Below are 9,364 nucleotides of genomic sequence, written 5' to 3' on the forward strand. Positions count from 1 at the left end.
AAAGATAGATAGGTTCTTGAGTAATAAGGGGATCAGGGGTTATGGGTCCAGGGCAGGAGAATGGGGATGAGAAACATACCAGCCATGATTGAATGGTGAAGCAGACTCAATGGGCCTATGTCTACTCCTATGTCTTATGGTCTAATGCGGTATCTGCATTAGCGCAGTGCCTCTGAGTCTAAATGTTGTGGTCTCAGTTCAAAGATTTGAGCACACAATCTGGACTGACACTTCAGTGAAGTACTGAGGGAGTGTTGCATTGTCTGAGGTACTGCCTTTCACATGGGATACTGAAACGAGGCCCTATCTGCCTTCTCAGCTGGCTGTAAAAAATCCCATGCACTATTTGAAGAAGAACAGCTGAATTCTGGTATCCTGGTTAATATATGTCTCTCAGCCAACATCATTAAAAGCACTAAAATTATTATCTGATCATTTAACTCATTGTTATTCAGGGAACTTCCATATGTAAATTTATTCAGCATTTCTACATTACAATGGTAGGGTAAAATAATGTGCTTCAGTAGCACGGATTAGAGATGGGAAAAATGAAGAGTCCTACTTCTGATTGCTGTTCAATGGGCATCATTAAACAGTTGGAACTCCATGCTACAGTCTTCCTTGAATGTCTGGGTATCAGCTGAAAATCAGATTGGACCCAACTGAAATATCTATTGTGGTCAGAATATAGATTGACACTTGCACATTAAAAGTGGCTACTGGATGAAATACCAAATGGCCATTAGTCTCCATAGAACCACTCAGCAGCAAAAATCAGTAGTTTCGAACAGAAAGTTTTCTTTAAAATGTTCTGGATCATTCATTATAGGCTTATTAACATAACCGTTACATCTTGAATACAAAGAGTGATCAGCACCTGCAATTAAATTTAAGGTAACGCGGAGAAGACAAAATCTTTGAATCATTTAATAGACCTGAACAGGCACCGGAGTGTGGCGACTAGGGGCTTTTAACAGTAACTTCATTGAAGTGTTAATGTAAGCCTACTTGTGACAATAAAAGATTACAAAGATTATAACTAAAATAGACAGTGGGTGACTCAAGGTGAGCTCATATGCAATGATTATTCCAACTTCCTTATTTTCCAGTGGATTCAGCATTAGCAGCGTTAATAAGCAATGTAAATTTACCTGTTATGTTGAATATTATCGAGCATTCCTTTCCAAAGAGAAGATTCAGGGTCTGCCAGGTCCATATGTGTCAGCCAATGTCAAAGCAATTTTAAAATTAATTTACGGGATTGCCGCAGCTTTTATTGTCCACCCCTAGTTGCCCTTCAGAAGGTGGTGATAAGTTGCCTTCTTGAACTGCCGCATTCCCTGAAGTGTAGATACACCCACTCTGCTGTTAGGGGGAGGGAGTTAAAGGATGTTGCCCCAGCGACAGTGAAGGAACAACGGTATATTTCCAAGGGTGGTGAGTGACTTGGAGGGGAACCTCCAGGTCTCTTGTCCTTCTAGATGGTAGTGGTCATGGGTTTGGAAGGTGCTGCCTAAGGAACCTTGGCGAGTTTACTGAAGTGCATCTTGTAGATGGTACACACAGCTGCCACTGTTTGGCAGTTGTGGAGGGATTGAATGTTTGTGGAGGGGGGAGCAATCAAGTGGGCTGCTTTGTCCTGGATGGTTTTGAGCTTCTTGAGTGTTGCTGGCACTGCACTCATCCAGACAAGTGGGGAGTATTCCATTATACTCTTGACTTGTGCCTTGTAGATGGTCGACAGGCTTTGGGAGGTCAGGAAGTGAGTTACGCGCGATAGGATTCCTAGCCTTTGACCTGCTCTGGTAGCCACAGTATTAATGTGGCTAGTCCAGTTCAGTTTCTGATCAGCGGTAACCCCCAGCATGTTGATTGTGGGGGACTCAGCGATGGTAATGCAATTGAATGTCAAGGGGCGATGGTTATACCCTATCTTATAGGAGATGGTCATTGCCTGGCACTTGTGTGGTGTGAATGTAACTTGCCACTTGTCAGTCCAAGCCTGGATATTGTCCAGGTCTTGCTGCATTTGGACATGGATTGCTTCATTATCTGAGGAGTCGTGAATGATGCTGAACATTGTGCAGTCATCTGCGAACTTCCCCACTTCTGACCTTAAAATGGAAAGGAGGTCATTGATGAAGCAGCTGAAGATGGTTGGGCCTAGGACACTACCCTGAGGAATTCCTACAGTGATGTCCTGGAGCTGCGATGATTGACCTCCAATCACCACCACAACCACCTTCCTTTGTGCCAGGTATGAATGCAGCCAGCGGACAGTTTCCCCCCTGATTCCTATTGACTTCAGGTTTGTTAGGGCTCCTTGATGCCACACTTGATCAACTGCTGCCTTGATGTCAAGGGCAGTCAATCTCACCTCACCTCACCTCTGGCATTCAGTTATTTTGACCATGTTTGACCCAAGGCTGTATTGGTTTTGGATTTGGATTTATTGTCACGTGTACCGAGGTACAGTGAAAAGTATTGTTCTGCGTACAGTCCAGACAGATCGCTCCATGCATGAAAAATATAAGACATACGATAAATACACAATGTAAATACATAGACATCGGGTGAAGTATACGTAGTAGTGCTGCTCATTACAGAAGATGCATGGAGAGATCAGTTCAGTCCATAAGCGGGTCGTTAGTCTGATAACAGCGGGGAAGAGGCTGTTTTTGAATCTGTTAATGCGTGTTCTCAGACTTTTTTTATCTCCTGCCCGATGGAAGAGGTTGGAAGAGAGAATAACCGGGTGGGAGGGGTCTTTGATTGTGCTGCCTGCTTCCCAAGGCAGCGGGAGGTATAGACAGAGTTAATTGGTGGGAGGCAGGTTCGCGTGATGGACTGGGCTGTGTTCAAGACTCTCTGTAGTTTAATGACGTCAGGAGCTGAGCGATCCTGGTGGAACCCAAACTAAGCGTCCGTGAGCAGGTTATCGCTGAGTAAGTGCCACTTGATAGCACTGTTGATGACTCCTTCCATCACTTTGCTGATGATGGAGTGTAGACTGATAGGGCGGTAACTGGTTGGGTTGGATTTGTCTTGTTTCTTATGTACAGGACATACCTGGGTAATTTTCCATATTTTCAGATAGATGCCAGCATTGTGGCTGTACTGGAACAGCTTGTCTATGGGTGCGCCAAGTTCTGGAGCACAAGTCTTCAGGACTATTGCCGGATCAGAATATGCCTCCTGGGAAGGCTATATGGCGGGAGCAGTCTAATGTTGGTGATAAATTGAAACAGTGAAAGGGAGAGAACTGAATGGTGTGTTCTAGAAACTCTGAATACATGTGTTGTTCAAGAAGGCAAATATGTGCTGGGTAGGTGTCTAAAATGCAACTTTTATTTATTTCTCATTTTAGCAGTCTTCATGTGGTTAAAGATGTCATGAATATTATTTCTTGATACAATACATGTTGCTAATTGTTTCAATCTAGTGCTTTGAGATTAAGTATCCATTTTCAAATGTATCTTCCATGTTAGATGCACAAACTCAGTGTGACATCTTGAAAATAATCATTTAGACACCCATTCAGTTAACAGAGTGTACTTATTTCACTCTAGATTATCTAAACGTGTGTACACATATCTACACATACATAATGGAATCTTGTCAGTTGTGTGTACGTTTCTCGAGGCTTCCCCAGATTTGAAGATGCTTTTCTAGATGCTTTTCAGCTCTGCACTTGGGGTATTTGACAAACTGACACTGTTTTGAATTGAGTGTCTGAATTCAGCTTGTCAAATACACTCAGTGTAGAAGCTGTGATCGGTTGAGTCATGGATGAGCAGTGACTGTGAATTTGTCTTTCATTCTTTGATATCTGAAATAAAAGTAGACAAACACTAGTAGCATAGAATTCCAATTGCTCAACCTTCGTGGAAAATGAATGCAAATTAAATTCAAAGATGAGATGATCCTGATTGCATAGCATTTCAGCATTTTCAACTGTTCTTTAATTAGTTATATAATCTAAGTTCTGGAATTGTTTTAATCCTTTGGTTTTAACAGAGATGTGAAACTATATTTTAATAATTTAGTTATGAGAAAAAATGAGTGACATTTGTACATTGGCTGAAAGTAGTCTCGGGGCAGCAATTGTGCTAATGTGTATACATTCAGGCTGGAGAAAGCTATTTGTATAATCAGTGAGGGAGCAAAGAAGTGCTGCGTAATTGTCCTGAGGCCAAATATGTCATCATCTGTGAGGAAAAATAACTGGATGCATGGTAAATACACACAATGGGATTACAGAATCACAGAATTGTTACGGTGCGGAAGGATCGTGTCTGCTCCGGCTCTCCGAATAAACAGTACAGCTAAAACCATTCTCCCGCCTTTTCCCCATAATCCTGCACGTTCTTTTTTTTCACATAACGGTCTAGTTCCCCTTTGAGTGCTTCAGCTGAAACTTCCTCCTCCACACCCTCAGACAGGGCATTATTCCGAACCCCACCCAGTCACTGGATAAAAATAATTCTCCTCATATCACTTTCTTGCCTCTTTCACTAATTATTTTAAACACATATATATATATATATATATATATACAAAAAGAAAAATTGAGTAATTTTACTGTCAGATTGTTGCACAGTAAACAGAAAGTTACTCCATATGAGGCTGCATGGTGTTTTAAGATCTTTAGGCAATTACCTATGTGAATATTTGCAAGTTATATATTGGAAGAACTGTGGCCCGTATTGACCAGAAGATTGTATTAAAATTAAAAACGCATGTGCTCTCCCTAGGGTATAGCTCCACAGACAATAGCAGCTCTTCATGGTACTCACCCAAGGGCAAAATGATCCATGTTGCAGCCTCAATAGTCAGAGCTGGCAGGCTATTTATCTGTGGAAAGCTTGATCCTCATTTAATGCCTATAAATGTATTCATTGTCAGCAGGGATCATTGAGTTGTGATTAGGGGTGGGTCCCTGGCTAATATTTTCCATTCTTAGCCCAGGGCTACTGGGCTCAGCAAAACCAAACCAACTGCTGCCCCAGTTGTGAGCAGCCAACTCTGCATAGATGAGTAATTGAATCTGGACCTTACTTTCAGGGTGCAGTACTGTAGTGGGTGGTGCCTTTGCTAATTGGACCATGATGTGAGCACAAATGTCTTTCCCTTCAAACTAGTCACTACACTATTATGGAAGTCAGATTTCTCTTCTGTTTTTTCAACAAACGTAGTAGGCCAGTAGGGAAGGAACCATCAAATACTCTGCAGCTATTGTGATCACTTATTAAGCGAATCCATGGCACAGCTTAGAATAATTTATGAGAAATAGTCACAATTTCGATGTAATGTGGATGCAACTATAGATGCAAAAAACACAATTCATGTATTTGGTGTCATACTATAAGAGGGGAAAAAAATAGTTTTTTTTTTGGCTTACTTAAGCTTTGTTAGACATAGCACATACTGTACAAAAATGTGCTGTTGTAAGTACTTTTCACCCTTGCTATTTATATTGATGCAAATAGTACATTCTGAGTAATTGTAACTTTGGGCTAACTTTTACTTTCTTGTCATATTCTTCCCCTTGCCTTAATTTTGTAGAGGATTCAACCAAATTTCTCAAAGGGACATAATCAATTTTATATTTTATGACCAATTTGAACCAAGTCTGCTGTGTAATTAATGTACATTCTGCCATATTTAAGTTTATAAAATGCCTCTTTTCAAATATTGGTTTAGGGCCAGAACACATTGTTGGAGTAGAGTTATTGAACCTTTATTCTGTATTTTGCATTTATTGTACCCAATCTGGTAAAGTCTAATGTAGACACCTGTGTAAGAAAGTTCCATAATCCAGCACAGATATTCCTCAAGGAAAAGAATATTCAATTAATGAAAGGGTATTAAAAACAAACATGAATAAGAACATGTTAAAATAATTATTTCATTATTAGATTTTCACCAATAATTAAAACACATTATTTTTGACAATAACTATTAATATCATACCTCCATGGCAGTAGTCAACAGTCAAACCTATCAGAAGGGTAGCGACTGCCTCAGCCCTGGTGTCCGATGTGTGGATGATGAAGACAAGCCAACCACCATCTGGTAATGAGGGAAATGTTTCTCAGCTCCTTCGATGTAATTGGCTGTCTGAAATACAGAAGGCTGTCATATCGAACCCATAAATCCCCAGCAGGAAACTCAAAATGAGGAAGATAACTCTGAGGTTTTGTTTGCAGGAAATATCTGCATGAGAAGTGTCAAGATGACAAGGTCTGTTGTGAAACCAGAGGCAGAAAATGTTTACCGTTAAACTTGTACCAATACACAGAGGATTCTCAAACTGTCAGTCCAACCTGTTTTACATCTTCACTGGGGACATCACCACCTGCAGGTTCATCCCAGACACATACAAACCTGAGTACAACTATATCACCATTTCTCCACCATCACCAGGCCAAAGTCCTGGAACTCCCCACCTAACAACACGTGGGTGCAGCTTCACCACGTATACTGTAGCAGCTCAAGAAGGAGGCTCGCTGCTACCTTCTCAAAGGAAATTAGGGATGGACAATAATTGCAATGTTCGCATCCCATGAATTCATAAAAAGCAAAACACAATGTAAAACTAGACATACTATAACGCTTTTTGCATTAGGAGACTTACGATAGATTAAAGTTGCGAAGGGCAGCACGGTGGTGCAGTGGTTAGCACTCCTACCTCATGGCGCCGAGATGCCAGGTTCGATCCCGGCTCTAGGTCACTGTCCCTGTGGAGTTTGCACATTCTCCCCATGTTTGCGTGGGTTTCGTCCCCACAACCCAAAGATGTGCAGGCAAGGTGGATTGGCCATGCTAAATTGCCCCTTAATTGAAAAAAATGAATTGGCACTCTAAATTTATTTATTTTTAAAGAAAAAAAAGATTAAACTTGCTATCATTTTTTTTCAAGTCATCCGGACAAGTGGCAAAAGCTTGATCAAAGAGGGAGATTTTATTTAAGGTGGAGAGGTTTTTGGAAGGAAATTTACGGAGGTTGGGGCCCAGATGACTGACAGTATAGCTGTCAGGTTGTCAATGGTGGAAGTTGGGGAAAAAGAACAATTTATATTCCTGAAGTTTAATGTAGTAAAATGACCCAAACTATTGCCCACAAGTGCATCTGTGAGGTCATGGATGCCCTGTATGCCCGGGCATCAGACTTTAGCAACTTTGAGCTGGACTGGCGCCTGTTCGGGTACACTGAGGGAGAATTCAGAATGTCCAAATTACCTAACAGCACGTCTTTCGGGACTTGTGGGAGGAAACTGGAGCACCCGGAGGAAACCACGTGGAAACGGGGAGAACGTGCAGACTCCACACAGACAGTGACCCAAGCTGGGAATTGAAGCTGGGACCCTGGACTTAACTATATTAAGATATGTAGTTAATATAACTGGTTAACTACCATCCTACCCTTGATTCTCACTTTAATTGCCCCACCCTCTACCCACACGCACAAGACAGGCAAACACAGAGGGGGCAGGAGGTAAAGGGGTGAAAGATAATAATGATGGAAGTCAAAAGATAAGTCTTTGCTTCAGTTGGTGGTTTTTTAGCACACTTGCTTCACAGCAAGCTTGCTGATTAAAGTCTCTGGTTTACAGCCAGTAATGATCTTCTTTGTGGATTAATTCATTCAGGGTCACTGTAGTTTAGAAAATGCAGTACTTACAAGCAACAGGCCTTCTGGTAAGACACCTTATTGCTGTTCAACTTTGCTTTCAGTTCGAGGTTTGTATTCAGCTTTCCATCTTTCTGTAGAGAGAGTTGGTCAGTTCTGCCTCTGCTTGCACAGCCCGTAATAGCTCATAAAAATATCCAGGCTCTCTGCCAGTTCAGAAACACAGCCTTTCTAGAGAAAAATGGAGCAGAGGATTACAGACCTTCCTCGGGGCTGCCAGGAGTCAAACTGAAACCAAAATGAAACCTTGGAACTCTGACACTGGTGCCGGCCAGTCTACTATCTCCAGTTTAAATCAGCACAACCTTTTGGATTATTCTGTTTGAATTATAGGTACTGGCTGCTTCTAGGCTGCTTCCTTTAAAGTGAGATATACATAAATCATCCATGGATCAAAAATGTAACAACAAAAATAAAAGAAAGGGGAAATGAGGGAATAAACAGGGAACAAACAATAACAACCAATAATCAGAGGAGCCATGATTTGTGGACTGATGGAGTCGGGTCAAGGGGATGAATGGCTGATTCATGCTCCTATTTCATACGTTATTGTAAAAACACACTTCCACAGACTTCATTAATTAACACAAAAAGTATTAATTAATAAGAATTGTACAGCAGCAGCTCCCAAAGTCTCTCTGCCTAGGAGCCATTCTCACAACGTGATTTCACTATTTGAGTCCCAATTGGTTGCACAGGCTATGTGGCCCTTACTCCGTTGTGTTTTCCTTAAAAGGACAATCATCACATCCCTTCCCCTTTAAGTCCTTTATACAATAACAAATTCACTCTGTCCCAAATATTAACTAAACTTTATTTACATGAGTTGGACAATTATAAATCGAGTCTTTGAGGGGGTTTTCTGTTCCTTGTAGAGTGGCGCCCGAGGGAGCCCGAGATGCTGCCACAGGATCGACGTTAACAGGAACTGCAATAACGGGTACCTCTTCTGGCACAGGCCATTCATCATTATTTGATTCCACGGAGACATCAGTTATGTCGATAACGGTTTATCAGATGCTTCGGTGTTTATGGGTTCGAAAATATTTCTTAATGGCAACACAGTCTACTGGAGTATCTCTCTGCTCCTCAAGTGGTCCACGTGTTTACAAATAATCCATCCTTCCATATCCACTTGGTTTGAAAGGGGTCCAGTCTTAGAGACAGAAATTCCGTGATCCAACTTGATCCACTACCGATGTTTCTCATGTCTATGGCTTCATTTGCCATGAATCATTCTGAAACAATGTTTCATTAGCACTTCTGCTGGTGGAACTCCCATTGTTACATGTGGAGAGGTATGATAGGAGGAATTATGATATTTTGGTCTCCAAGGTTCCTCTTGACAGTTTCTTTAGGCCAGACTTGAAAGTTTGGATATCTCTCTTGGCTAGTTCATTTGTGGTAAGGTGCATGTGGTAAGGCTATGTGGTAAGGCGCAGTTCTAATGTGTTTAATAGTGTTGAAAGCGGTGGGATTTTGAAACTCAGCATTGTCTGATCAGATGACTTCAGATAATTTGTTGAAAAGCATTGGCGTAATCTTTCAATGGTAGAATGCGATGTAGGTGACTTCACCTCAGAAATGCCCATCCATTTAAACTATGCATCAATCATGAGCAAAAACATTATGCCCAGGAATGGACCAACATAATCAATATGGATTCAAACC

The 9,364-nt window shown here is 41.3% G+C and overlaps 1 long non-coding RNA gene across 1 annotated transcript; it reads right to left on the bottom strand.

The window, feature by feature from the left end:
- Positions 1–2,431: 2,431 nt before the first annotated feature.
- LOC140421139 (uncharacterized) lies at positions 2,432–6,094 on the bottom strand. The gene is made up of 2 exons (XR_011946676.1): positions 5,974–6,094; positions 2,432–3,829 (listed from the first exon to the last, which is right to left on the bottom strand). It is a non-coding gene; the product is annotated as an uncharacterized lncRNA (long non-coding RNA).
- Positions 6,095–9,364: the final 3,270 nt, after the last annotated feature.

The sequence above is a fragment of the Scyliorhinus torazame genome, chromosome 5, assembly GCF_047496885.1.
Source record: "Scyliorhinus torazame isolate Kashiwa2021f chromosome 5, sScyTor2.1, whole genome shotgun sequence".
NCBI lineage: Eukaryota > Metazoa > Chordata > Chondrichthyes > Carcharhiniformes > Scyliorhinidae > Scyliorhinus > Scyliorhinus torazame.